At 39.6% G+C, this 27,500-nt stretch overlaps 1 protein-coding gene across 2 annotated transcripts in view; it reads left to right on the top strand.

Annotated features, from left to right (window-relative positions):
* The window catches only part of kcna4 (potassium voltage-gated channel, shaker-related subfamily, member 4), a 79,184-nt gene that overhangs the window by 34,146 nt on the left and 17,538 nt on the right, over nucleotides 1–27,500 (top strand). The window contains exon 2 of one of the 2 annotated variants that reach the window (XM_061761594.1): nucleotides 15,056–17,352. The exons of the other annotated variant lie outside the window; for it this stretch is intronic. The gene's annotated coding sequence lies outside the window, so the exon portion shown is untranslated. Of the gene's footprint in view, nucleotides 1–15,055; nucleotides 17,353–27,500 lie in introns of those variants that run through there. 2 annotated transcript variants of the gene reach the window in all.

Below are 27,500 nucleotides of genomic sequence, written 5' to 3'. Positions count from 1 at the left end.
GTGCTGGGGCCTATCCCACTTGACTTTAGGCGAGAGGCGAGCCACATCCTGGACTGGTCGCCAGCCAATCGTAGGGCACACATTCACACAATGAATTTGCATGTGCTACTTACACCACAAATTACATGGCTGGCTGGAAATCTATTTCAAAGTTTCAATGCAATCCACTTCCTTTCCTACATAATGATTTTCCATATCCTTGTAATGGTAAATTGAATATTACTATACTGTGGCTGCTTTGGGTTCATCTTTCATTGAGACAGCTGAAAGTGGCCATTGTTTTGATCATGTTAATCTTATTGTCTTTTAACTGGCACAAGAAAGTATGAGCGTATATCACCAATTTTAGTTCACTCCAGTGGCTGCCTGTTCGTTTTAGGATTTATTTAAAAAAAAAAATGTATTTGCTTTTGAAGCCTTGAATGGTCTTGCCCCATCGTACCTCTCCGAGCTGCAGCACCCCTACATCCCCAGCCGCTCTCTCAGGTCAGCTGGCCAACTGCTCCTGACAGAGCCCAGAGCCAGGCTTAAACTTAGAGGTGAACGAGCGTCTGCTGCTGCAGCTCCAAAACTGTGTTGGCAAATGTTTTGCCAAGCCTCATCACAGTCTCATTTTAAATCCTTGCTTAAAACCCATCTTTTTACCCTGGCTTTTAACACCAGTTAGCGTGTCTGATGTGCTCTATATGTGTTGTGTGGGCAGTGCATTTTATTTTATGTTGATTTGACCTACTTTGTTTTAATGTAATTATTATCTCATTTAATTTTATTATATTGCTTTTTTTATCCTTATTTTGTATTTTTGCTGTGTTTTGTTGCATTGTTCAGCACTTTGGGAACCTTCTGTTTGTTTAAATTGTGCTGCTGCTGTTTAACACATTTCAACGTGCAGTGGGAGGATGCTGCAGCGTGCAACGAAAGAGCAAAACTAAGTGAGGGCATTTCCTTCCTTGTCACGTGTCCACGGTCCAATGGCACCCTGATGTGATTGCCAAATCAACTATAGTCATGGTAAAACGGGGGCTGTAATGTTCGTTAACTACTTACTGCTGTCAATGAAGAGGGTGGTCATATTGCCCATTAGGCACATGCCCATCCCCCACATTGTTATTTGTGTGTGTGTGTTTTTGCGTGTGTGAGGAGTTTGTCCCAAAGAGTTGTGCATGCACTAAAGAGATTGTTTATTTGTTATTGTACACATTAGCGCTGTACTGTTTGACTAATTTGTTGTATATGAACTATTTGTTACTTTACTCTCTAATATACGTGAGGCATTTGAGTAACTGTGTACAGATTGTTGCTATTGGGCATGTGCGCAACCAACTTTCACATTTAACAAAACAGCACTTCCTTCCAGCACGGGTAAATGGCGGAACCCTATACTTGGAGATTGCGACAAAGCACCCATAGGAAGTTTAAACGTCTACAATGTCTCTTGTTTTACACATGTCTTCAAGAGCTACCAAAGATGACAATATCTGATGTTTAGGCTTCTTTTGTGTTTACGCATATCATGTTTGTATCGATAAATGACACGTGTTTTACTTTTCTCTGAAGACACCACCCATAAATAAAACAAAATTTTAGCAAGTTTGGGTTTAAACCATCGTGCCATCAACCTGTTGTTATGCTTGTTAGTGCAGCATATACAGGAAGTCCACTAACCTGTTTTCTGGGTTTGGTCACGCGATGTTACACATATAGTGGATTTTGATATGCAAGACTGATACGTTGTGACCGTTTGTGAGTTTACTGCGGAGGGCTCGTGGACACATTGTTTTCTGTCACACTATCGGCCATTGTTGTGTAAAGTTTGTGTGATAACTTGTCATGTTAGAGAAGCTATCGACATGTTGTTTGTATTATGTGTGGCTGTTTTATTGTGTAGTGCATGCACACTTAGATGTCGCTGATATATTGTTACCACCATAGCAGAACCACAATTTTCTTTGGCCATATTTTTGCATGTGTTGTATGTGGTGTAGAGGAATTAAACCTTTCAACTTATCTCCTTGTCTCTCATCGGACACCTGTTGTGTTTCTGAGGTTCACTACTTGCCAGTGTACAGGAACAGGTGAGGGTTGTAGCCTACTGTATGTTTCAAGTACATTCCAATATGAAATATGAAATACAAGGCCAAAAGTGAACACAGAATTACACTACATTCAAAGTTGTGGTAAAAAGGAATAACAAGGGTATGAAACAATTCTGGAAACCAATATAACATTTATTGGGAGCTTTTTGGATCCAAAGCAGTGTCACATTACTTGCTTCTTCCCAATAAAAATCGAAGAAGTTTGGTCTGTGTTGCAAATGACTTTTTCTATACAGCTCACTGCTTTACATTGGAACACCATTTTACAACCATCTTATCGTCTCCTCTAGTGCAACTTTAGGGACCTGATTTAGTGGAGGACTAGTTGTTGACCAGTTAGAGAGAAAATTCAACTTTATAGCGCTTACTGGTATTGTAAAAAGTATGCTTTTGAGTGGGCCATGAGTACAGGTAAAAATAAGATGTGTGTGATGATCATTTGAGAGTCCCTGGTCATATGCACATATGGCAGTCCTTTCCATGTTTTTTTTTTTTTTTTTTTTTTTGGACAAACATAAAATGCCTGTGCATGACTCTGAAAAAATAGAGGTTGAGTGGGCAGTAACTGTACGTCCTGTCTCATAAAGTCACATCCCTGACACATGCCAAAACACATTGCTAAAAAGGAAACAGGGCAGTCGGATATGGCCACGGCAACAACAACAACAAAAAATCATGTTTTGGCACAATCAAGCAATGCTCACCTTAAAAGTGAGCATTGTGAATGCAGATTTGTCCGTCCCTTACAAATGTCTGGCAAAATAATTTTAGGGCAAAATAATGCAATTGGTGTGTCGTGTACCCAAAAATAAATTGTGCCAGTGCACTGAGTTGGATATTACACCTACATTGGTCTGATACTGGCTACTGTGATTAATAGCATGTCTCCCTTTGCCTAGATAAATTTCATGTACAAACACCAATTCCAGTTAATTTTGGACATTGTGTCAAACTTAAATAAAAACGGAATACCGACCTATATTTAATTGAATACACTACAAAGACAAGATAATTAATGTCCACAAATATCAACTTTTTTAAAATGTTATTTATTTATGTATTTACTTACTTTGTAGGCGGCACGGTGACTGACTGGTTAGCACATCTGCCTCACAGTTCTGAGGACCGGGCTTCAAATCCTGGCCTCGCTTGTTTGGAGTTTGCATGTTGTCCCCGTGCCTGCATGGGTTTTCTCCGGGTACTCCGGTTTCCTCTCACATCCCAAAAACAGGTTGATTGAAGACTCTAAATTGCCCGTAGTTGTGAATGTGAGTGCGAATGGCTGTTTGTTTCTATGTGCCCTGCGATTGGCTGGTGACCGGTTCAGGGTGTACCCCGCCTCCCGCCCGAAGATAGCTGGGAGAGGCTCCAGCACGCCCGCAACCCTAGTGAGGATAAGCAGTACAGAAAACGGATGAATGGATGTTTTTTTTGTAAATGATCACTAATTTTGAATTTGATGGCTGCAACACGTTCCAAAAAAGCTAGGACAGGCGCATGTTTATCACTTTGTTACATCACCTTTCCTTTTAACAACACTCAATATACTCAATAAAAACCATTGGGCTATTTGCTCTCGCGCCATTCTTACTTGTGAACAACTGAGCATTTCAGGGATGCTCCTTTTATACCAAACCATGACACTCACCTGTTTCCAGTTAACCTGGAACCACACTCATCAGTTTGAAGATTATATCTTGTCTTTGTAGTGTATTCAATTGAATATACGTTGAAAAGGATTTGCAAATCAACGTTTTCTGTTTTTAATTTACATTTAACTTCCAACTTCGATGGAATTGGATGTTGTATTTTATTGGTTTAAAATATTGGTGGACCCTAACGGACGTCTCTCGTTTTAATTTTAAGACATGAATGTCAATTAATCAGTACATGCAATCATTGGTTTTACGACCCATCTCTTTCTTCATTTTATTTACTGTTATATATATACATATATATATATATATATATACATATACATATATATATATATACATATATATATATATATATATATACATATACATATATACATATACATATATATATACATATACATATATATTTATATATATATATATATATATATATATATATATAATTTGTGTTATTTGAGTGATTACTGTGAGGTTTTTCTTTCTTTAATGGATGGATACCACCAACTTTGTCTATGTAGCTAAACGGAGTACAGTACAGTTAAGTCATGTTAGTTTCAGCCTATCTTAGTTGGGTTATTTACTTATGAAAACACCACTGCATTAATGTAATCTCCCTTACGCAATTCCAACACTTTCTCTACTTGCAGTTTTGGACAGTTATATCCAGGGAGCAGATAATGATAGATGTGTAATTGTGCTATGCACAGTTAAAACTGTTCGGGTGCGGTTTATGACCATCGTCATGACCTTTGCGTTAAACTCTGCTCCTTTAATATTCTTAAGAACATGACACTCTCTGTCCTTGGCCATATTGGACTTGCATGTAGTTCATCTTGCATAAAAGCACACTGGAATCTTGCTGAGCTGCATACAATAATCAAAATAACTAAACACGAGCTATTGTGAGCTTTCTAATTTTCAGGCACTTGATAGAAGAGAGGAGGCTTACTCGAAGTTGGTACAGAGTAACCAACATGGTTGCAGAGGTGGTTTTCATTTTGTTCTTTCTTTGAATTTTTTGAAAAATGTGATGAATGTACTTCACCATCAGTGCAAATAAAACATGTAAATTATCGGAAGAAAGAAATAGCCCATATAGCGATCAATGTACAAATATATTCATATTATTATAAATATTATATTCGATCTATTTTTTGAGTTCCTGCAGAGAAATTGTATCTACAAGAAAACAGTCTTTGACATTTTACTCTCTATAACCTTCGCTCTGTCATCAAGTCATGGGCCTGAAAGATTAGATAAGAACTGCTGTCGGATTTGATCAATGTCACAGGAAAGATGAAAAATGTATAGATTATGTGACTGCTGGCATGTAACTAATTGGTACTAACCTACTTCTCAGCGGCTTCTGGTGTCTGGTTTCATGTAACATGAACTTCTCCATCAATAACAACAAATGGGTGCAAGGAAGCATTGAGTTTTTCTGTATTCCAGCTACTTTGCTCATAATCGAACACTTCTTTGGGCTGTTTTTACCATGCGGCTTCAGTGACATCCAAATAACATTCCCTCCTTCTGACACAGCCACTCATGCATACAACATGTGATACATAATGAGGACAGCAGACATGAATGCAGCAACAGGACTAATTTGAGTATGGCGAGCAGTCATGCACCATTCTGCCTAAATCAACAGTAACGGTGCAGCAGATGTGCAAGTTTTCCTGGCAAAGGTGCGGACGGCGAGCTTGGTGGCACATGTTTTTATGTTGCTGCATCCACCGCCGATACGGGTCGGAGTATTTATAGTCAGATTCGAGTGTTTATCTAATTTGGCATATGTGCGAGTGACTGGGAAACACAGTGTGGATCCCTGCAGGAGTGTGAGGCAAGAAGCAGCAAGAGGCAGAAAATCCCCACCGCTTTGGGATTAGTGTCAGGAAGCGGGAAGCCAGGCACCATGTCCACGTGCACTCTAGAGTCAGTCCCTGCTGTAATATTTGAGTTATGCAGTGTGCTTTTCTGTCTTGGAAAGACTTCATTTGCGATAATTTTTCTTTTTTAGAAAATACCATTTTAAGCTCTAGTGATTACCCAGAATTCTACAAGTTTTTTTTTTTTTTTTTGATGAGTCCATCTGTTGATCAGATTAAAACCTGCTGTAGATTAAATCGAAGTGCAGTTATTTGCTTCCTCTCGGAAGATTTATGACACGCTTGTTCAAGGTTACAATGTTGTGATGATGAGCGCATGTGGTAAAATCGGATGACAGGATTATTCAACTTCCTGTAACACTTAGATCCAGCAACATTTGCTTCCCTCAGTGGACCACAAACAGTCAGCTAAGTAGTCAAACACCATTTCAGCACGGGACACTCCGAGTCCTATAATATACAGTCTTAATACCATCTAAGACTGGCACTAAGGCTTTTCCGACAGGTGACCTGCCCGTGAAGCTCTTCTCGGAGCTTTGATGGAGGTTGTTTCAGCTGCTGCTGAAACCCAGATCACATGATTGTTGATGAGAGTATTAACAGGAGCGCTTGCGTCGCAAAGGAGATTCTCCAGGGAATGTGAGCTCAAGTGCAATCTGTCATAATCACACCGCGCTAAAAAATAAAAAAATTATATATTTTCAAAGAATAATAGGACATTTGTCTACCTGTAGCAAATAGAACCAATTCCAACACAAAACAACGGTGTTTATTTTGCTTTACATCCTGAGTCATGTTGTTATACTGTATATCATTCACATACACATTGTTTTTTTTTTTTTATACATACTGTAGTTTGTATATAAGCAAGTAACATCTTGTACTTTAAAATGATAAGCTCTTTTGTTGATGCCGCAAATCTTAATCTATGGTTATTGTGTAAATATATATATATATATATATATATATATATATATATATATATATATATATAAAATGAGATGCTTAAAATGAATGTATAAAAGTCCTCCACTGTCACATTAAAAACACCGCCATAAATAAATATTTGGCAAATCTTTCAAATTAATTTGGTACAAGTGAAAAGTGTTTTCAATGCATTGATAAACATACGACGGCATGTCTGCCTCACAGTTGTGAGGTTCTGGGTTCGAATCTTTACCACGACATTCGTGTGCGGAGTTTGCATGCTCTCCGTGATTGCGTAGGGTTTCTCCGGCCACTCTGGCTTCCTCCCATATTCCCCAAAAATTTCCATTAGGTTCATTGAAGACATAAAATTGTCCATAAGTATGAATGGAAGTAGTTTTTTGTCTGTACGTGTCCTGCAATTGGCTGGCGACCTGTCCAGGGTCTACCCAGCCTGGATGGACGGATGGATGGTTATGTGCCTTATTTAAATCCATAAAATGTTTGAAAAGCTGCCGTTTGCGGCAGACAAGTAAAATAATTATTATCCATCCATTTCCTCATTGTCCTCATTAGGGTCAGGAGTGAGCTGAAGCCTATACACTAGGGATTGGTTGTGAGACAATTGCAGGGCACATATGGACAAAAAAAAAACAACATACCGAATACCCAAACCTGGTTATGAGAATCATCATCATCATCATCTGTGTACGTTCATCTTTAATTTACATCTAAATGTCTATATCAGTTAAAAGGGCAGAAAATGTAGAGATGCACAGAGTGTCCGCAATGTCGTCAGTTAGCATCATTGCTGCTGATGGCCTATATGCAAAACCACTTGCTGCATTTTATAGTAGCCGTGGTGTTATTGCTAGTCGTTCTCCTCACACACCATTATCATTAGCAAATGTGGCAAAAGTATTAACATTCTTTAGGCCTTCTTAAGTAGAAACACAGACCAAAAAAAAAAGACTGCAAAGTAGAATTACTGATGTAACTCCTAACTCCTGACTCTGCAATAGTAAAAAAAAGTAAAAATAAATGTTTACTATCAATACCTGTTTTGATAACTTAACAACAATAACAATTTGGAAAAAAAACATTTCTGCTCACAAAATAGTTTTCATTTGCTTCCATTATGCTTGCACTGAAAATAAATTGGGGGGGGGGGGGGTGGAATCGATGTTATATGTTGATTGTTGTTGTTTAAGTACTAGCTAGGGTTGCCTCGACTTTTCCATCCATCCATTTTTCGTACCTCACTCGGGTCGGGGGCGTGCTGGCGCCTACCCCAGATGACTGGGCGAAAGGCGGGGTACACCCTGAACTGGTCGCCAGCCAATCGCAGGGCACATATAAACAAACAACCATTAGCACTCACATTCACAATTAGATTTTTAGAGTCTTCAATTAACCTCTCACGCATGTTTTTGGGAAGTGGGAGAAAACTCGAGTAACCGGCGAAAACCCACGCAGACAAGGGGAGAACATACAAACTCCACACAGGCGAGGCTGGATTTGAACCCGGGTCCTCAGAACTGTGAGGCAGATCTGCGGCTCGACTTTCATGCTATCAAAACGTGTTCCCATAGCTTTTTAACATTGCGAGCTGAGAAAAATAAAGCTAAATTACCTACAACTGAAAAAAACACACCTTTGTGTGTGTTTTTTTTTTTTCAGACTTGACATATATATATCAATGCACCCTGGCGCATTATTCTCCATGTCGCTGCTCTCCCTGTTTTTCCTGCCTTATAAGACCCCAAGATCTCATTTAATCAAGATCTGAACCATGGTTGACTTTTCGGCTCTCTGTCTGGATCTTTTTTACGTTGTCATTATCTGTGAAGGTTGAAACAAGTAGAAAACCATTTTGAAAAAAGTAAGGAGTAGAAAGTACAGCTAACTGTTTATATGTATGGAGTAAAGGTAAAACGTCATCAGAAAAATAAACACTCAAAGTACAGATATTTGAAGAATCTATTCATGTACAGTAACAAAGTATTTGTACTTTTTTTACCTCCCACAACTGATCATCTGTTATCGAAACCACAATACACATAGGCTCTTTTGCTTAGTTCATCTTGTCCCTCTATTGCTGCCCCATGACATAAAAGTCACATTTTTAAAGAAAATACACAGCCAAATGTGAAGCAATTCAAAGAGAGGTCAATATCCTGCAACATCCCGCAATAACAATGACGTGCTGCACTGATTCATGACTGCATTGCTACACAATGCCAGTCAGTTGCCAACGGAGATGTGCACGGGGGACGAAACATGACCTTCATTTAATGGGTGCATTGTTAGGCAAATTCAACATATTGGTTTGAGAAAGGAATATATGGATTGAAAAAAGGGCATTTATCTTGCTGGATTTTGTTCTGGTAAATCATCTAGTTCTGCACCAAACAGCAAACACATGATTACTACTATTTTCATCCCATATCTTGAACATAGAGATAATGAAGCAATGTTATCCCTTATTATGATGTGGATTTCCAGCCTCAATACTGCTGTCACTCATCTACACGTTTCTTTGAACATGTGTGACTTCAAAGCGATTCCCCGTTGCATAGGAGAATTGGTACTTTATTGCGCCGAAAGACTCAAATGAGTGGCAGCTGTCTGATATATTGAGCTGGACTGCTCTGTGTAATACATTACTGAGTCTTTGGGGAGAAGTCTCACATAGAGCGCACATGCAAATATGTGATAATCCTAAATTAACCTTCCCAGACTGGGTGCTCCAACTCTGTGGGCTGCCCCTAATCCTGTTCAACATCTTGCTGAATGGCAAGAAGGGGAAGTGCAGTGAAATGTGGCAACCTGACAGCATCCAGGGGGGAGCCGGAATTTAACAGCAAAGAATACTAATGAGACAAATCTCACTGCTGCAGTCACGAAAAGCATGTGTGAGAGTTGGTCGTAATACTAAAACATTTTATCTGTATGGAGTCTGACTTTGGGCTAGAAGCAGAGTGCACCCTGGACAGGTGGCCTGTCAATCGCAGGTCACATATTCACATTCACACTCACATTCGTATCTATAGACAACTTTGAATTTTCAATTAAACTGTGTGTTGGAATGTGACACAACAACTTCATAATAATAATAACAACAATGCATTACACTTGTGTAGTGTTCTTATGGGGACTCAAAGACTCCTTACAATTTTATGCATTATTCATTCACACCTGGTGGGGATAAGATACAGTGGGTATGGAAAGTATTCAGACCCCTTCAATTGTTCACTCTTTGTTATATTGCAGCCATTTGCTAAAATCATTTAAGTTTTTTTTTTCCCTCATTAATGTACACACAGCACGCCATACTGAGAGAAAAAAAAACGGAATTGTTGAAATGTTTGCAGATTTATTAGCGACTACCAGCGACCCTCCGGTTGCAGGGCGTACTCTTGCCCTCAAGCCCACAACTTGGGCTGCATGTACTGCAGGACTGAGTGCCCAATTCCAATTTAATGCCTGTATCAATTTCAACGTATTTGCATGTATTTTTCAAGTGACACTTTTCTTTCTGGCTATGCTCAATCTAGCAAATTCACATAAAACAACCCACATGCGCAGATGCCCAAATTGTAGGTAAATAACCTCACAAGCATCAACACGAGCAAGTGACGACATGAATAAATAAATACTACAAATATTAAATGTTACATACTGTTTAGTTGGCCTGGGATGATTCTTCTCCCCATTGATTTACAACCCCAATTCCAATGAAGTTAGGACGTTGTGTTAAACAGAAATAAAAACAGAATACAATGATTTGTAAATCATGTTCAACCTATATTTAATTGAATACACTACAAAGACAAGATATTTAATGTTCAAACGGATCAACTTTATTGTTTTTAGCAAATAATCATTAACTTAGAAATTTATGGCTGCAACACGTTCCAAAAAAGCTGGGACAGGTGGTAAAAAAGACTGAGAATGTTGAGGAATGCTCATCAAACACCTGTTTGGAACATCCCACAGGTGAACAGGCTAATTGGGAACAGGTGGGTGCCACGATTGGGTATAAAAGGAGGTTCACCTCTTTGTGAACAAGTGCGTGAGAAAATAGTCAAACAGTTTAAGGACAATGTTCCTCAACGTACAATTGCAATAAATTTAGGGATGTCATCATCTACGGTCCATAATATCATAAAAAGGTTCAGAGAATCTGGCGAAATCACTGCATCTAAGCGGCAAGGCCGGAAACCAACATTGAATGCCCGTGACCTTCGATCCCTCAGGCGGCACTGCATCAAAAACCAACATCAATGTGTAAAGGATATCACCACATGGGCTCAGGAACACTTCAGAAAACCAATGTCAGTAAATACAGTTCGGCGCTACATCCGTAAGTGCAACTTGAAAGTCTACTATGCAAAGACAAAGCCATTTATCAACAACACCCAGAAACGCCGCCGGCTTCTCTGGGCCAGAGCTTATCTATGATGGACTGATGCAAAGTGGAAAAGTGTTCTGTGGTCCGACGAGTCCACATTTCAAAATGTTTTTGGAAATTGTGGACGTCGTGTCCTCCGGGCCAAAGAGGAAAAGAACCATCCGGACTGTTATGGACCCAAAGTTCAAAAGCCTGCATCTGTGATGGTATGGGGCTGTGTTAGTGCCAATGGCATGGGTAACTTACACATCTGTGAAGGCACCATTAATGCTGAAAGGTACACACAGGTTTTGGAGAAACATATGCTGCCATCCAAGCAACGTCTTTTTCATGGACGCCCCTGCTTATTTCAGCAAGACAATGCCAAATCACATTCTGCACGTGTTAGATCAGCGTGGCTTCGTAGTAAAAGAGTGTGGGTACTAGACTGGCCTGCCTGCAGTCCAGACCTGTCTCCATTGAAAATGTGTGGTGCATCAAGCAAGAATGGGAAATAATTCCAGCTACAAAGCTTCAACAATTAGTGTCCTCAATTCCAAAATGTTTTTTGAATGTTGTTAAAAGAAAAGGTGATGTAACACAGTGGTAAACATGACCTGTCCCAGCTTTTTTGGAACGTGTTGCAGCCATAAAATTCTAAGTTGATGATTACTTGCTAAAAACAATCAAGTTTATCAGTTTGAACATTAAATATCTTGTCTTTGCAGTGTATTCAATTAAATATAGGTCGAGCATGATTTGCAAAAAATTGTATTCTGTTTTTATTAATGTTTAAGACAACGTCCCAACTTCATTGGAATTGGGGTTGTAAATTAGTGTAACCTTGGCCTTACTCCACTGGCTACTGTTGGCCATTATTTTGCTTTCTTAATTATGGACACATCTCTAATTTCCATCATAGTTAATGGCCTGCTTTTGCTGTTGTTTATATTTACAGTGAATGTTTATTTGTGTTGTTCTGGCATACATGGTTGTGTACACCATAGAGTATGTCACCAATCAGTGTATTTCAAAGATGTCAAGCTTGGATTGAAGAGGTAAAACCAATCTGTCTCTCTACACTGCACTCACATTGGCAAATATGCTACACACATTGGATTTGTTTCCACATTGGGAAGAGGCTTGAATCCGATCTGAAGATATCTAATTTTATGCATTTCTTCTCTTTACACTGCTATGATGCATATCCAATTTGGGCCACTTAAGAACAAAAAATAGGAATTGTCTCAGTTGACCCATGCAGTGCAAATCAGGCCTTTTATTACATGGATAGGGTCCACACCCTATAAATGAAATGCTGGTGAATAGCTAATCCAAAGTATGTATTTTACTACAAAGTAAGACATGAAAGATATTCAAACAAGCGATAAATTTTCAACTGAGAACATTTTGGTTAGCAATCTGCCACGTTTGGTGACCATTTGAAATCCGCCAGACACTGGCCCTTGTTCATAAACTGACTTCAAATCATTTCCGTGCACCAAAGTGCACACAACAAATGGGTCTGTTTCATTTTAAAGGGCACTCATTAGAAAAACAAAAGCACAATGTGTTGCCATGATATATCTGATTATAACTGGGGCTTTTGCTGTCAGAACCAGAAGTAAATCCTTTGGAATAAATTTCAAAGAATGTTGGTTTAAATTGTTGTGAGATATTAATTTTTAAAGGAAAATGGCTCATGATTAGTACCTGTGATGGGAAAATATTTCTTATATCTTGTAGGAGTTTGGGACTAAATCCTATGTAGACAGCAACCACAGTTCTGCAGTCAAGTCCAAATAGGGGAATTAAATAAAAACCTCAGTTTGGAGTGCTAATTGTCTTGTTGGTACTGCAGCTATGATTGCATACAAAATGTTTCCAGCTCCTCTGAGATGATGTCGAAATCCTCAAAATATTGAGGTGGAGAATTGTACAACTGCTCTGTTCAGAGGCAGCATAAGCCTCTTTATAGTTTGCATTTTAATAGGCACATACCTCTTTAATGGAACAATTCTTATGTGATATGGGCGTCCTAAATGCAAGACCAAGAAGCAGAAACACTTGATAAAGAAATAACTGGACCGAAATCAATATTATAAATTTAGCTACAGAGAAGCGGTCCCCATTGTTTTTTTTTTTTGAACTGGTGCATCTTTTTTGGAGCAAACATTCTGTTCTGTTATAAGCTTTTATATTGCTTTTAATACTCAGAGAGCACAAAACATGTATTTATGGCTAGAATTGTATTTGCTGCTTAAGTAATTACTCTATTTACTTGAAATTTAATGGTATGTCAAGACTACAAACTGATCCTTTTCTGTTCAGGGCAATGGTACCAACATTTGACAATTTGAGTTTACGAATGGCATACAATGAACTAGTTTGCACAGTAGTATAAGAAAACGGCACAAGAAGTCACACACAGTTCCCGTCGTACTTATTTTTATTTTATTTTTTTTATTTTTTGTCCTGTTCGGCTGTTAAGTCAAGCAGAAGGGAAAATCTGTATCCCTTTCATGCTGGAACGGTTATACTGTGTCACAGTGGAGTTTTTAAGCTTCGGCTGTGGTATTATAATTGAGGTTTATTGAGAATCAGACTTCAGTCGAACAGAACAAAGTTTCTAGAAGGGAAAGAGAAACAAAGACAAAAGACAAATCACTTATTGTAAAAAGGAGGAGAGAAGTAAATGATTAAATTATCCACAACAATGAAATATTAAATATGAGTGTTGCATGGGGCTGTAGTGCTACACCCTGTGAGGGAAGGACAGGACAAGATAGAACAGGACAAGGATAGGAGAAGAAGCATGCAGGACCAGGTTCGTGAACCCGGCTGTACAACTGAAGTGTGGTGGCATTAATTATGTGAATTATAAAAGAGTATAAGTGAGGGGATACACAAGCGATTTGCATATTCATGAGTTATTTGTCGCAGTAAGTGCGTGACCCCACACCCAGTGAAAGAGTCCTAGGGTTGTGTGCCTGCGGACACATGCAAGTGAATTGATACCGTTTTACATGCACAAAGACTGACAGAAGTGTCCTGTAATTGCTGTGGCCGCACCGCGGCGGCTGAGGACCCCACCAATCAATCGCAGGTCGGGATCAGGCCCACACCGAGGGACCCAGGGCGGTCCGCCGGCCCCACCGAGGCGCCCCGACAACTGGCCATCCGGTGGGGGCCGCAGGGACCGAATGCCACTCCCACAGGCACTAATGCCTAACAGCCAAAGCCCCCCACCCCACCAGAGATAGGTGTATGTGATGCATTTAAAATCCAGGGGGGCAGGCAGGGCAGAGAGGCACGGCGCATGGACCGGGAAACAGCACAGATGTGCTGAAACCCGATCAGACACCCACACCCTCCCGATCCCATACCAGTCCCCCAGGAACCCCTGGATATGTATGTGTGCCCAGATGTGTTTCCTGAGAAAAATATATACAGTGAATGGTGTGAGTGTGTGCTAAGGGAATGATTAAGTGCATGGCTCCTGCAGGTCGGGCCCATTAGGCCGGACAACCACGGACGAAGAGGGCCATCCCTCCCAGACCCGCAGCACCAACTACACAACCCCCGCATCACACACACATGCACACACACGCACACAAATCACAAAATACCCCCAAAAAAGATGAGCTGAGAATGTAGAATTTAGAACTAAAATACCGTTTCATACATCAAATAATGTACTGTTAGAAAAGGGTTACCATGCACACTGGTGCAATGCGTTTGTTTGTATTCTATGTGATACAGTATTTCTCCAATTGCATGATATTTATTTCAAAAGTATTTCAAAAGTGTTAAGGTGTAAAAATAAATAAATAAATAAAATTAAAAAAAATACCCTTCCTTTCCCTGGTTGTCTTGCAAGCTATGGATTGTCAACAATCACACAATGATTATGAACTGCTTCAGTGCTCATATGTCAGCTAATGAATAACGTTGGTGACGTGAAGCTGAAAGCTGAGGCATATACCTGCAGGACAATTGTCACAAGAATGCTTGTATTTGGAATATATATGTTTCAAACCCATCTCCTGTTTGTGTGTGTGTGTGTGTGTGCGTGCGCGCATGTTGCAGCTCTGCCAGTTACAGGGCGTAAACCCAGCATCTCTGGAAGTGGCAGAGAACCAACACAACATTGTGACCGCGATGGTGGCTATGAGTGGACACTGAAGAAGAACAACAGCTGGAGGGGACTCAACAACAAGAGGGGCATGTGGGGGTGGAACTACTACTTTCTGAAATAGGTAAACAAACCCTACAGGGTTGACTAAATGACTGAGCTGTGGCCCAGAATGATTGCCTTAATTACCACACATATACAGATGTACGACACGATGAGACTTACTGTACACTAGGCTGTTTTCTTTACACGTGGAAAAAATGTCTTGTAAGAAAGAGGTGTGAATATTTTAATATGCTAGAGAATAACATTTGGTGACAATGTCAAAAGGGGGTGTTAGCGAGGTGTTATTAAATGGTAAGGTGTCGCTCTGCTTACTGTATGTGCAGCCAGCTGAATGGCTTACCGTTTTTATTGTCTTTCGTATTGTCATCCAAACAAGGGTGACCTGAGTTGCTGTTTTTCCTCATCCAACTCATGTCCTAACATTAAAATTCTCATTGATAATTTGTTTTTAGGGCTAGAAGATAAATTGGTATCACGTTGTCAAGTGCATTAACATCCACTCTCACTTAAACAAAGATGTCAGGCACATAAACCCAACCATAAATATCTTCTGTCCCAGATGATGGAAGACACCCGACAGCACGGTAGCCAAGTTTCACTCTCTTAAAGACACTACACCTTGGGTTGTTCTCAGATGCAAACAACAAATGGACCAGCTGCTTTGTTGACTTGTTTCCAATTTTAAGTGTATGCAAAGTAACATGAACATGTGTTCTCTATTTTTTTAAACCTAGCCTTGATGAATACATAACCAAAGGTGAAACCCTGAATTTATCGTATGTTGTGCTCAAATGTTGTGTTATAGATGCACACCAAACAGGAGACAATGTAGATAGCAGACATTTATACTTGTGTGTGTTGAGATGTGTTGCAGAGTCATTTGAGACTTTCAAGCTTTATTTGACTGTTACGACCATCAATCATAATAATCATCTGTGTTTGTTTGCCCCTGACTGATACGACGATCATGCTACTCATATTATTGTGAATGCTGCTCTTACACTCCTAATTTCTTCTTTTGTTCTATTTATTTATTCTTGAAACATAGCTCATCAAAAAGTCATTATTTGAAAACACGAGATTGCTAATGTTGTTTGGGCACTGAGGAGCTGAATTGCCTCTTACCCCTCTGATGTTGTCCACTCACATGCCTGTTTTGCATTCATAACTGTATCTTCAGTTGTATTTGGTTTCATTTTACATATTGTGTTAATTATACTGGCACTTAATAAGCTTGGATTTAGAGTTTATTAAGATTGATTTTCCCTCCTTTACAGGAAATCCAAAGTACACACTACTGCTCTTTATTTGAAGACTTCCTATCTGTAATTACCTTACTGCTTGTATCTGTGGGGGAATGGAAAGCTATTCGCTGAATGTTCCTGTTGTTTCCAGAGTGTCATAAAAACTTGCACCCATACAGGTTAGCCACAGTAGTTTTACAATTGATGTCAGTGGTTGTTGTTGTAAATGATCCTACAAGGAGGATGTTATTATTGGGAAGTACAGTAGATTTACTTTATATTGCCACTCCAGCTGGTTTAATGGCAGAGCTTTTGGATTAACTTGTTGGACAAAAAATAAAAAATAGTATCGGAAAGGTATTTAGGAGTAAAGTGAACAAATGCTGTCATTCTACAAGTTAGGAGAACTAAAATCCTGTTTATCAAGTGTCTAAAATGCTATAACAAAGAGATTAGATTCAGTCATATATTTGTAAACTATTGAATAATGTGCACTGTAGACCCTTTACTATATGAGAATATGAATCGATTAAACAGACAGGAATTTGATGATATCAAAGAAAAAGTATGATGTTTTTTGGAAAACATACATATAAACATACAATATTTGCTTTGAACATACTAACTGATAAACAACGAGCATTATATAGATTATTAGCACACCCGTATGCATATGCTGCATTCGTGAAAACTCGGAAATTGGGATTTTTTTACCTCTGGCACTGCAATGTGCATTGGAGAACCCCGCTTGAAGTTGTTCCTATGTCGGAAGAGATGCAGCACTGCACATGGACAGGCAATAATATACAGTGAGCTAACTATTTATCTGTTTGGATTGGTTTCATTATCTTGATATATCTCTGCTTCATAAAGTTACTCAGTAAAATTGAGGTATGACTTGTAATTTCCAAGAGGGAAATTCCCAGCCTCCCAGCAGTCTCAAATACAGTATTGGTACAGAAAAAGGATTTATTATATATATATATATATATATATATATATATATATATATATATATATATATATATAAATTCAGTGGGTATGGACCCCCTTAAATTGTTCACTCTTTTTTATATTGCAGCCATTTGCTACTTTAAGTTCATTTTTTTCCACATTAATGTACACACAGCACCCCATATTGATGGGAAAAAAAACGGAATTGTTGACATTTTTGCAGATTTATTAAAAAAGAAAAACTGAAATATCACACAGCCATAAGTATTCAGACCCTTTGCTCAGTATTTAATACAGGCACCCTTTTGAGCTAATACAGCCATGAGTCTTTTTGGGAAATTTCACACCTGGATTTGAGGATCATCTGCCATTGCAGATCCTCTCCAGTTCTGTCAGGTTGGATGATGAATGTTGGTGGGCAGCCATTTTCAGGTCTTTCCAGAGATGCTCAATTGGGTTTAAGTCAGGGCTCTGGCTGGGCCATTCAAGAACAGTCACGGAGTTGTTCTGAAGCCACTCCTTCGTTATTTTATCTGTGTGCTTAGGGTCATTGTCTTTTTTGAAGGTGAACCTTCGGCCCAGTCTGAGGTTCTGAGCACTCAGCCACAGTGATCTTTGGGTTCTTCTTTACCTCTCTCACCAAGGCTCTTCTCTCTCGATTGCTCAGTTTGGCCGGACGGCCAGCTCTAGGAAGGGTTCTGGTCGTCCCAAATGTCTTCCATTTAAGGATTATGGAGGCCACTGTGCTCTTAGGAACCTTAACTGCAGCAGAATTTTTTTTTGTAACCATGGCCAGATCTGTGCCTTGGCACAATTCTGTCTCTGAGCTCTTCAGGCAGTTCCTTTGACCTCATGATTCTCATTTGCTCTGACATTCACTGTGAGCTGTAAGGTCTTATATAGACAGGTGTGTGGCTTTCTTAATCAAGTCCAATCAGTATAATCAAACAGAGCTGGACTCCAATGAAGGTGTAGAACCATCTCAAGGATGATCAGAAGAAATGGACAGCACCCGAGTTAAATATATGAGTGTCACAGCAAAGGGTCTGAATACTTATGGCTGTGTGGTATTTCAGGTTTTCTTTTTTAATAAATCAGCAAAAATTTCAACAATTACTTTTTTTCTGTCAATATGGGGGCGCTGTGTGTACATTAATGAGGACAAAAATGAACTTAAATGATTAAAGAGTGAAAAATGTTAGGGGGTCTGAAAACTTTCCAAGCATACATTTAAGCTTCGGCATAGGGCTTGACATGAACTTTTTTGCTCACCAGCCACTGTGGTGTTTTCCCATTCAAAATACATTTGTCAAGGGGGGTGGTTAGACAGAAAATTGTTCCCAATAGGAATACAACCCGCCAAAGTGGCGAATACTGAAATTCACCCGCATTTGGCAGGTTGGCGGGTGTTAATGCCAAGCCCTGATCAGGCCCATGTTTATATCAAATACATGTAGTGAAGTCTTCTTGGATGAACAATGTTTCCTAATGAGAAATACTTATGTCTTACTCCCATGGCAAAGCCTAACTTTTACACGCTTGAGTGTGTATTCCTGGCAAATGGGAGGGAGCTTTGATGGCGTTGAAGTCAACACCTCCAGTCACCCCGCATCAACCAGCACCAGAGGAGAAGGAAAGAAATCCGTTAACTGGACCGTCTCTGACCTATTTCCTCAAGCAGGCTATTAATTAAAATAATGAACATGGTTTATGTCAACTAGCCGTGACAAAGTCCCTTGAATCTGCTTTTGTTGGCACATCAGAGTACTACAACATTAATCAACATTTTCTAGCCGATTGAAAGACTCACATAACTAATTAGAAAAGATTATGCTTACAAAACATTACAAATTGGGTAATATATAACAATGCTGATATGCTGAGATATAAACACAACAAACTACAAGGTCTAGTCATATTTTCCATGTGGATCAAGAACTGCCTTGATTTTGTCGTGCATGGGTACATAAAGTTCCTGAATAACGCACACTACATACGTTACAGATACACTGTAACAATGAATATTCACTTCATCCTCTTACAATTACTGCGGCAAAATGCACTACAAATAGTAGTTAAAGAGCAGTAGAATATTAAACCAAATATTACAAAGTCATATTTCTCAGGAGAGTATAATATGTCCTAATATCGCATTTATGACATGTGTTGTGGCTGTCTCCAGGTGTTTGCGCACATGTACTGAGGTTGCTGGACTAAACAGTGACAAGACCTCGTCCTTAAATTCAAACACCCCACAAATTCTGCCTAGCAACAAGTGGCTGATTTCAAATACTGTATATTACTGTGAAAAAATACTAGATGAGAAAAGTTTTATGAATCAAAAATCAAAAAGATGGTTCAGAGGTTCGTGGCACGGTGGACGACTGGTTTGAGCGTCAGCCTCACAGTTCTGAGGACCCGGGTTCAATCCCCGGCCCTGCCTGTGTGGAGTTTGCATGTTCTCCCCGTGCCTGCGTGGGTTTTGTCCGGGCACTCCGGTTTCCTCCCACATCCCAAAAACATGCATTAATTGGAGACTCTAAATTGCCCGTAGGCATGACTGTGAGTGCGAATGGTTGTTTGTTCTTATGTGCCCTGCGATTGGCTGGCAACCAGTTCAGGGTGTACCCCGCCTCCTGCCCGTTGACAGCTGGGATAGACTCCAGCATGCCCGCGACCCTAGTGAGGAGAAGCGGCTCAGAAAATGAATGGATGGATGGATGGTTCAGAGGTTAGAGGTTCAACTCCAGCAAGGAAAATGTTTAGATTGACTTTCGGTCATCAAATGGTCACTGCATGCGGGTGCATGTCAGAAGACACACTTTTGACCAGGTGCTCCAGATTCCTCCCACATTCCAAAAACATGCATGTTTGATCCACTGAAGACTCCAAGGGTGAGTTCACACTGCAGGGCATGATGCCCAATTGGGATTTTTTGTTAAATCCGAATTTTTTTATATATTCGTTCACATTACAAAAACAAATGCGACTTCTAATGTGACAGAATGCATCCGTGAAGTGACACGCATTCACACAAAACACGAGGCGCAGTGTGTTAATGGAAGTAAATATGGCCCCTCGTCCTGATATTTCTGTGGCAATTTCAACGATTTTGTGCTCGAACTGACCCTCCCCCCCCTGTCCCCCCATATACATATGTGTATCAGTTTTAAAGCATCTTCTTTTCTCAACTGTTTTCTGCTCCGTTGTCCACCTTTAATGAAACTTTGTTGCTTGTCTGTTTTGTCAAACAATTGTGACCTTTTGATAACATATACTGTAGGTCGGGTGAGCGTGGCCTGTCACTGCACTTACATAGGAAACATATCCAATTTATATCCACATACGAAAGAGGCCTGGGTCGGATTTGAACAAATCTGAATTGTACTGTTCACGTTGCCATGACAAAAATCTGATACATGTGACATAAGGGGGAAAAAAATCTGAATTGACCTGCAGTGTGAATGTAGCCTTAATTCTCCTTAGGTGTGAATCATAGTAGCTCTACATGCACTCTGCAATTGTTTAGCAAACAGTCCAGGGTGTACCCCACTTCTCGCCCAAGGTCACCTGCAACCCTAATGAGGTATAGAAAATTAATGAATAAAAGTCAAAAATACAAACTATTGTTGTTGTGGTTTACTATACTGTAGTGGTAGATACTGTAGTTTTACTGGTATGTGGCCAAATCAGTGGTGAAAACAAAATCTCCATGGCAGCTGTTTTCAGTAGGCTTGTCCTCTCATTTCGCATTTACAATATCTCATTAAAGCAAGGTCCTCATTATAATCCTTATTTGAAATTGAGATAATGGCCAATTTTTGGCAGCCCCTGCAGATGCATGACTTTACCTCACATGGAACCACAGTAGCCGCCGGCTCCCACGTCAACACAAACGCTGGTGGGGCCATCAGACAACACTCGCAACAAGGTGAGAGGAGAAAACTGAAATTCTAATGAGTCTGGCTGCCAGCTAGAAAACACACAGAGGCTATGTTCACATATTACAGAGGTGTCATAGCCACTGGCCACAGGAAGACAATGAAGCCATGCTCATCACACACACACAGTTTACAGTTATTCTGAGACATGACTTCTACAATTACTTTACACGGGACCCGATGGCAAGACCTGTGAAGTCAACACTGCTGGTGGCATGTTGCTGCTGGATATACAGTAAATCTATCTGACTTGAAAGAGTCATGAGTCCATCAGTTACCTCACACACCTCCCTGGCTACGGAATATTTTACAAGATACCGCATATCCGTGACTGGTAAAGTCATAGTTGTAGAGGATGTAACCAAATGGATCTATAAACCATTTTTTGAAGTTCTTTACCAAAATACATTTCAGTTATTCTGTGACCCTGTGTGGTGTATTTTCCAAAATGTGTCAAGTTCAAGTCCATAATGCATATAAACAGGTGCATCTTAACTAATGTTAATATCGTGGAAAATCAGTATCAGTTGTTCAATTCAAAAAGTGAGACTTTTAGATTCATTAACCACAGAGTGACAGATTCCACAGTTAATTTTTAATAAGGCGGCACGGTGGATGACTGGTTAGCACATCTGCCTCACAGTTCTGAGAACTGGGGTTCAATCCCCGGTCCCGCCTGTGTGGAGTTTGCATGTTCTCCCCGTGCCTGCGTGGGTTTTGTCCGGGTACTCCGGTTTCGTCCCACATCCCAAAAACATGCGTGGTAGGTTGATTGAAGACTTTAAATTGCCCGTAGGTATGAATGTGAGCGTGAATGGTTGTTTGTTTATATGTGCCCTGTGATTGGCTGGGGACCAGTTCAGGGTGTACCCCGCCTCTCGCCCGAAGACAGCTGCGATAGGCTCCATCAGCCTGCGACCCTTGCGAGGATAAGCGGAACGGAAGATGGATGAATGAATGAATTTTTAATAATGTTTTGTCATTGTAATTTAGAGCTTACAAAAATCAAAATTCACCATCTCAAAATAATTTGAATAAATTAAGAAACAATTTATTAGCCTAAATCAGAAATTAGGTAACCTTCTGAAAAGTATTTTTTCATGGATCTGTATCATACATAATGTTCACTTTTTTATTTGAACTACTGAAATAAATGAACTTTACTTCGATATTCTCATTTATTAGGCTGCACCTGTATATACAGTCAAAAGTGTCAAAAGTGCATTACCATAATCAATAAACAAGCATAACAATAGGAGACTGTTAATGTCTTTGTAAGTGAGCAAATGTTCAGTCTACGACCATGGCCGCAAAAACAGTATGACTGCTGCTGGCTGCTGATCGACGTAAAGTAAAATTTTGTTTGGAAATTGCAGATGGCAAATCATATGTGTTTGTTGCAAGATCTCAGCATATCAAATTTAAAGTGACAAAGATGCAAAGATGAATCGTGTACAATAGAAGTCACCACATTTGGGTTTATGTTTCATGACATTGTTATGTTAATCAAAAAGGTGAAGGTTATGTTAAAAACATAACTCAGCATTCATATAGTCTGGCGGTCGGAAAGAAAAAAAAAACAGTCGCACGGCAGGTTGTCAGAGTGATTATGTTCATTCATGCAGCATCCTCTGTTAGATAGGAGTGAGGAGCAAATGAATGCATGGCTGTCAGAGTGCCCCTGAGCAAAGCAACACCGGCGTGTTGCTGTTGTGTGCGAGCACGCTTTTGCACCAGCCATCACTCATCAAACAGTGACACATTGGAATCGAAGCTTAAGGTGAAATTAAAGACACGGGATGGGAATAGAATTTACGTCAATGCCATTTTGATCATGTGAAAATTGTTATTGTTAGCTGTGGTGTATTTTGTCATGAATCAGCAGATGAATCAGCAGATGAAGGATGGCCACTGTTCAATATACTAGAATATATATATGAAGATTTAAAGGTATTCAGGTATAAATTTGACAGGTTGGACAAACTACAATTATTGCTTGTCTATGCAAGTTGGTGCAATTTGGAAATCCAAGGCTCATGTTACCATTTGTAAGGTTATGACTATGGTTTTAGCTCCATCAGTCAATGTCAAATCATCTGCAGACGCAGTCGGCAAAGATGCTCTTTGCATGCATGTTGCAAAGCTTCTGTACTTAGCAGTCGCATTGTGAAAAGTTGTCCAGTTATGGTGACAATGTCAGTGTTTTGTTTCGGTTAAAGGTGGGGCTGTAGCAGCTAAAATGTAACTGCTTCCATACTCTTCCTGTATGTCCATTCCACTGTCTTGTCACATTCCACAAAGGAACAACTGACAATTATTGAACATGTAAAATATTTCAGTTGAGGTGTAAGAAATTTCCATGTGGATTTTGGCCAGCCTTACTGTCAATCTGCATGAAGCTTTGTTTTGAGAATAATGCATCCTTAACCGAAGTATGTTTGAATTATTCTTCTCAATCACTCACTCTGTATTTTTTGTTTGTTTGTTTTTGGTAAGACCGCTGATTTATGGATTTTCTACATTCACATTTTATAGGCAGCAATTTGAGATGTGATTGAAAATGGACTTTGTGCAATGTTGAATTAAGAAAAATATAATATATTCAATAAAAATTCTTAAAACTATTTTTCTTTTTGCAGATGTCAATTTTTTCCAAGGTTGACTGGTGATGTTGACTCAAACAAAAACGACGGGAAAATGCTTTTATAGGTTTTTGTTTTACTTTGTTTTACTATTTTTTTTGTTTGTTTAGATTAAGGCTGTGTCACACAGAAGTCTTTTTGGAACAGCACATGTTAATATAGCGTCAGTTTCTAGTACTACTGAGTTTGGCTTGGTTGCTCCGGATTACAAGTAATACAAATAAAACAAATCAATTAAGAGAATGCTGTGTGTCTTCTCTGAAAATAATTACTTATTGGACTTGTTTGTTATCTACAGCAAGATCAACAGAGATAAAGTCAGTTTTTGTTGTCATGTTACACATTATCATATTATCAAATGGGGGATTTCTTAACGGTACTGTATTTTGCATATTTAGATCTCCATGGAGTGACTCTGTAACATGGATTTAGTGTCACCTTCATTTAAAAAAACACCATGGTTTTGTCATACGAGTGTCCAGATAATGCACCTCTGACAGCTACTTTTGTTTGACCCATTTTTGCATCCGCTCTGTCCATATTTGGCTAAGACTGCCCCCTTTCTTCTGATTGGTTGCCTTCGTGTAGAACAGCCAACCCTCACTTGTTGCGAGAGCACACGTTTGTAATGTTGACAGCACTGGATCGGGGCCGGAGAGGTAGGCGGAGATCTTCACTACTGACCTAGATAAGCTGGAGAAATTCGAATGACCTGAATTCAGGCCTCTTGGCAGAAAAATGTCTGGAACTCAGGAATGCGTGGACGATTTTAATTCATATTTCACGTTTATTGAGACACCATAGAACCAATGTTACATCCCAAATACTAGAAAAAGTTGGTTTGGTAAAATATGGCACCTTTAAGCATTTTCAGCTCAAGACACAAATTTGAAACAATGTTGTATGGCTTCTCCTGAAACTTACAAAACTACAACAAATGTGGGAAAAATAACTATAAAATATGCGCCTGATTATTGATTATTTAAAAACATTATATTGTTATCTGACAACCAAATAAAAACTCAACGAAGGACAATTTTTGGTCTCCAGCCTGCATTTTGAAAAGGTTGCAATACATAATTTTTATGTATGTGCGTGCGTGTGTGTGCTTTGCATCAGGAACAACAAAACAATGTCAGAATAAAGGAGACAAAGTATGCAATTTTCTATTAAAAAAAAAATTAATAAATAAACGGGAAAAAAAGTTTCCAGGTGTCTTAATAAAAGGTCTCTGACAATTAATTTATTAATTTAGTCAAAATACACAAAGGATAAAGAATTACAATATTTGTCACACAAAAGTTTAAATCATTCCATTTTGGGGAGCAGTTTTGTCTAATGCAAATCCCATGACGACTTGGGGGCGGAGCTAGGGCATGCACCGGAGAAAGCGGCCACTTGGTGTCGCTTAACCTAACAACGTTGACGCTATATTTACAGACTTTTGCGAACTTTCTAGCGACTATTTTTCAAAAAAGCAACTAGCAATAATCTTAACGACTTTTTGTGGTGTTATTGGATACTTCTGGAGACTCTGAGACTGCAGATGTTCAGGAGGTGTTCAACCCTCCATTTTCAAACTGCAAATGAACGGTGCATGTGCGAAGCCACCACTGGCTAATTTAACCACATGCCTGCCATAAAGCGAGCACAGAAAAAGATTTTCACTCAAGCCAGCAATTAAGAATAATGGGCAACAATTATCACATACTCTAGTGCTGTACTGTGCTCTTTACGATGGCAAGATGCTGTAGTACAATGTTCATTAAGATGGCATAAGAGTCCATTTAAAGAGAAGAAGCTCCGCAGGTAGACACATACCAACGGGAAAGTGGTTCGGCCTAAGGACCTGGCCTGGTCATTCGGAGCAGAATCCTCCATGGCAACGACTCCGGGGGAAGTGGTCCACCTCAGATCTTGTCCCAGTTGGTCGGTGGAGAACCCAAACAGCAACAGCCTCAGATTCGGTCAACGTCTCCTAGCCCTCTCTGCGAGCAGGAAACAAGGGGGGAGGAGATAGGACAAGCGGCAGTAAAAAAGGCCTACGTGTACTTTAACTAAATGCCAAAGAGTAGGAATAAGTCTTAAGTCGGACTTTAAACATTACTACTGAGGTAGCAGCTTGACTATATAAGAGTAGGGCATTCCAGAGTACTGGAGGCATTAGAAAATGTTCGAGAGCCTGCAGACTTCTTTTTGGCTCTCCGAGTCACCAAGAAACCAGCATTTTGCGAGCGTAGGTTTCCGGACTGAACATACGATACAACAAACTCTGTAATATTTTATGAGTAAGAAACAGGACCTTAAAATCGCATCTCAAGTGGAACGGGATCCAAAGCAAATTGGCCTCTCTACCTGTATGGTCAAACCAGGCTGAACAGTTGAGCGAGACGAGAGACTGCATAGTCATACTACATAACTGATATACACCTCGTCTTTGTGAATAAGCAATTAAGAGTTGGGTTTAGATAATACTCAAATCTTTTTTTTTTTTTTTTTCCACCCAGGGAAAACGGTGTACTACATAAATGACTAAAATCTGATAATTGTGAGGGGCTTGTCTAAGAAGATGTCCCAATCCAGCCCTGGTAGTGCTTGGTAGATTCAGACAAATATGCTAGTATTTAAAAACATACAGTATGACTGTTCACTATGTTAAACAGTGTTTCTAGTTGAAAAACAGGCTAATGAGCCATAGACAAAATTCCCCACTCATCCAGCTAATTAACAACTGCTGTCACTCATTAATATGGGCACGGAAATCATTTCTAATGCTTTAGCCAACAGACCAGCAAAAATTCTCCCTTCGATAATACTTGTACATTGTGAAAAAAACAGGTTTCATTAAAGGACGGTCCACCAACAATGTCAGGCAACTGATGAACTGTCTCAGCGTAATAATCTAAAAACTACTGTCTTGTCACTAGGTGCAGAAAAAGCTTTTGACAACATTAACTCTTTTTTTCTTTTTGATGTACTTAAAAAAATTGGCTTCAGTGATTCATGTTCACTGGATCGCAAAGTTGTACAACTCACCCAAAGCAACTGTCACCACAAATAGGGTCACATCACGTTTCACTTTACAAAGAGGAACTGTCATGGGTGTGTGTTACGGTTTTTGTCTTCCCCCTGTCTCGTACACACCTGCTCCTGTGAGCATCTTCCCCACCTGTGCCTCGTTTACCCTAATTACCCCAGGTATTTAACCTTGTGTCTCATTCTTTCTGGTCGCCAGTTCGCTGTACCTTGTTGTCATGTTCCAGCATTCCTTGTTTCCACGTCGCCGACTCATCAGAATCAGAATCAGAATCAGAATCATCTTTATTTGCCAAGTATGTCCAAAACACACAAGGAATTTGTCTCCGGTAGTTGGAGCCGCTCTAGTACAACAGACAGTCAATTTACAGAACACTTTGGAGACATAAAGACATTGACAAAAAACAATTGTGCAAAAAGATGCAGAGTCCTCTAGCACTTAGAGCAGTTCGAATGGCTAATATCGCAATAGTCCGGTGCAATGACCATTGTGCAAAGGGCACTGAGACTTCAAGG

This window comes from Phyllopteryx taeniolatus, chromosome 2 (genome assembly GCF_024500385.1).
Source record: "Phyllopteryx taeniolatus isolate TA_2022b chromosome 2, UOR_Ptae_1.2, whole genome shotgun sequence".
Lineage (NCBI taxonomy): Eukaryota > Metazoa > Chordata > Actinopteri > Syngnathiformes > Syngnathidae > Phyllopteryx > Phyllopteryx taeniolatus.
Note: the sequence above shows the minus strand (reverse complement) of the source record. Positions and strands in the feature narration are given on the sequence as shown.